General features: G+C 28.3%; 1 protein-coding gene and 1 long non-coding RNA gene across 16 annotated transcripts in view; one reads left to right on the top strand and one right to left on the bottom strand.

The window, feature by feature from the left end:
• The window catches only part of LOC122577441, a 266783-nt gene that overhangs the window by 235239 nt on the left and 27113 nt on the right, over window positions 1-4431 (top strand). The gene's annotated exons all lie outside the window — the stretch shown is intronic.
• The window catches only part of LOC122577449, a 37661-nt gene that overhangs the window by 7567 nt on the left and 25663 nt on the right, over window positions 1-4431 (bottom strand). The gene's annotated exons all lie outside the window — the stretch shown is intronic.

The raw sequence follows: 4431 nt of genomic DNA, 5'->3' as shown, positions 1-4431 counted from the left end.
CTTAAAACGTACAACTTTATATAGTATTACGATATAACGTATAACGTTATGTGGCAATACGATATAACGTATAACGATATGTAGTATTAGGGTATAACGTATAACGTTATATGGTATTACGATATAACATATAACTATATGTAGTATTACATTATAACGTATAACGTTATGTAGTATTACCTTATAACGTATAACATTGAATAGTATTACGATATAACGTATAACGTTATGTAGCATTACGATATAACGTATAACGTTATGTACTGTTACGTTATAACGTATAACAACATGTAGTATTACGTTATAACGCATAGCTCTATGTGGTGTCACCTTATATCGTATAACGTCATATGGTAATACGATATAACGCACAACGCTATATAGTATTACCTTATAACGAATAACGTTATGTACTATTACCTTATAACGTATATTGTTATGTAGAATTGCGTTATAACGTATAACAATATATAGTATTACATTATACCGTATAACGCTATGTAGTATTACCTTATAACGTATAACTTTATATAGTATAACGATGTAACGTATAACGTTATGTGGCATTACGATATAACGTATAACGTTATGTAGTATTACGATATGACGTATAACGCTATGTAGTGTTACCTTATAACGTGTAACGTTATATGGTATTACGATAGATCGTGTAACGTTATGTTGCATTGCGATATAACGTATAACGTTATGCAGTATTACGATATAAGGTATAACGCTATGTAGTATTACCTTATAACGTGTAACGTTATATGGTATTACGATATATCGTGTAACGTTATGTAGCATTACGATATAACGTGTAACGATATGTAGTATTACGGTATAACGTATATTGTTAAGCAGTATTACGTTATAACGTATAACAATATATAGTATTACATTATAACGTATAACTCTATGTAGTATTACCTTATAACGTATAACGTTATATAGTATTACCATATAACGTATAACGCTATGTAGCATTACGATACAACGTATAACGTTATGTACTATTACGTTATAACGTATAACGTTATGTAGTATTACGTTATAACGTATAGCTCTATGTAGTATTATCTTATAACGTATAACGTTATGTAGCATTACGATATAACGTATAACGTTATGTACTATTACGTCATAACGTAAAACGTTATGTAGCCTTACGTCACAACGTATGGCGTTATATAGTATTACGATATAACGTATAAAGTTATGTAGTATTAAGATATAACGTATAACGGTATGTGCTATTACGTTATAACGTATAACGTTATGCAGTATTACATTATACCGTATAACGTTATATAGTATTACCATATAACGTATATCGCTATGTAGCATTACGATACAACGTATAACGTTATGCAGTATAACCTTATAACGTATAACGTCATATGGTAATACGATATAACGCATAACGCTATTTAGTATTACCTTATAACGAATATTGTTATGTAGTATTACGATATAACGTATAACTATATCTAGTATTACGTTATAACGTATAAGGTTATGTAGTATTACGATATAACGTGTAACGTTATGTAGCATTACGATTTAACGTTTAACGATTTGTAGTATTAAGATAGAACGTATATTGTTATGTAGTATTACGTTATAACGTATAGCAATATATAGTATTACATTATAACGTATAACGCTATGTAGTATTACCTTATAACGTATAACTTTATAGAGTATTACGATATAACGTATAACGTTATGTAGCATTACGATATAACGTATAACGTTATGTAGTATAACCTTATAACGTATAACGTCATATGGTAATACGATATAACGCATAACGCTATTTAGTATTACCTTATAACGAATATTGTTATGTAGTATTACGATATAACGTATAACGATATGAAGTATTACGGTATAACGTATATTGTTATGCAGTATTACGTTATAACGTATAACAATATGTAGTATTACATTATAACGTATAACGCTATGTAGTATTACCTTATAACGTATAACTTTATATAGTATTATGATATAACGTATAACGTCATGTAGCATTACGGTATAACGTATATTGTTATGCAGTAATACGTTTTAACGTATAACAATATATACTATTACATTATAACGTATAACGCTATGTAGTATTACCTTATAACGTATAACGTTATGTAACATTACGATATAAAGTATAACGTTATGTAGTATTACGATATAACGTATAACGATATGTAGTATTACGGAATAACGTATATTGTTATGCAGTACTACGTTATAACGTATAACAATATATAGTATTACATTATAACGTATAACGCTATGTAGTATTACCTTATAACGTATAACTTTATATAGTATTACGATATAACGTATAACGTTATGTAGCATTACGATATAACGTATAACGTTATGTACTGTTACGTTATAACGTATAACGTTATGTAGTATTACGTTATAACGTATAGCTCTATGTAGTATTATCTTAAAACGTATAACGTTATGTAGCATTACGATATAACGTATAACGATATGTAGTATTACGGAATAACGTATAACGTTATGTAGCATTACGATATGACGTATAACGTTATGTACTATTACGTTATAACGTATAACGTTATGTAGTATTACGTTATAACGTATAGCTCTATGTAGTATTATCATATATCGTATAACGTTATGTAGCATTACGATATAACGTATAACGTTATGTAGTATTACGATATAACGTATAACGCTATGTAGTATTACCTTATAACTTTTAACGTTATGTGGTATTATGATATATCGTGTAACGTTATGTAGCATTACGGTGTAACGTATAACGATATGTAGTATTACGGTATAACGTATATTGTTATGCAGTATTACGTTATAACGTATAACAATATATAGTATTACATTATAACGTATAACGCTATGTAGTATTACCTTATAACGTATAACTTTATATAGTATTACGATACAACGTATAACATTATGTAGCATTACGATATAACGTATAACGATATGTAGTATTACCGTATAACGTATATTGTTATGCAGTATTACGTTATAACGTATAGCTCTATGTAGTATTATCTTATAACGTATAACGTTATGTAGCATTACGATATAGCGTATAGCGTTATGTAGTATTACGACATAACGTATAACGCTATGTAGTATTACCTTATAACGTGTAACGTTATATGGTATTTCCATATATCGTGTGACGTTATGTAGCATTACGATATAACGTATAACGATATGTAGTATTGAGGTATAACGTATATTGTTATGCAGTATTACGTTATAACGTATAACAATATATAGTATTACATCACAACGTATAACGCTATGAAGTATTACCTTATAACGTATAACTTTATATAGTACTACGATATAACGTATAACGTTATGTTGCATTACGATATAACGTATAACGTTATGTACTATTACGTTATAACGTATAACAACATGTAGTATTACGTTATATCGCATAGCTCTATGTAGTGTCACCTTATATCGTATAACGTCATATGGTAATACGATATAACGCATAACGCTATTTAGTATTACCTTATAGCGAATATCGTTATGTAGTATAACGATGTAACGTATAACCATATCTAGTATTACGTTATAACGTATAAGGTTATGTTGTAATACGATATAACGTGTAACGTTATGTAGCATTACGATTTAACGTTTAACGATATGTAGTATTAAGATAGAACGTATACTGTTATGTAGTATTACGTTATAACGTATAACAATATATAGTATTACATTATAACGTATAACGCTATGCAGTATTACCTTATAACGTATAACGATATGTAGTATTACGATATAATGTATAACGTTATATATTAGTACGTTATAGCGTATAACGTTATGTAACATTACGATACAGCGTATAACGATATGTACTATTACGTTATAACGTATAACGTTATGTAGTATTACGATATAACGTATAACGTTATGTAGTATTACGATATAACGTATAACGCTATGCAGTATTATCTTATAACGTGTAACGTGATATGGTATTACGATATATCGTGTAACGTTATGTAGCATTACGATTTAACGTTTAACGGTTTGTAGTATTACGATATGACGTATAACGTTATGTAGTATTACGTTATAACGTATAGCTCTATGTAGTATTATCTTATAACGTATATTGTTATGTAGTATTACGTTATAACGTATAGCAATATATTGTATTACATTATAACGTATAACGCTATGTAGTATTATCTTATAACGTATAACATTATGTAGCATTACGATATAACGTATAGCGTTATGTAGTATTACGACATAACGTATAACACTATGTAGTATTACCTTATAACGTGTAACGTTAGGTGGTATTTCGATATATCGTGTGACGTTATGTAGCATTACGATATAACGTATAACGATATGTAGTATTACGGTATAACGTATATTGTTATG

The sequence above is a fragment of the Bombus pyrosoma genome, unplaced genomic scaffold, assembly GCF_014825855.1.
Source record: "Bombus pyrosoma isolate SC7728 unplaced genomic scaffold, ASM1482585v1 HiC_scaffold_4710, whole genome shotgun sequence".
In the NCBI taxonomy this organism is placed as follows: Eukaryota; Metazoa; Arthropoda; class Insecta; order Hymenoptera; family Apidae; genus Bombus; species Bombus pyrosoma.
This window is presented reverse-complemented; position numbering and strand designations above follow the sequence as displayed.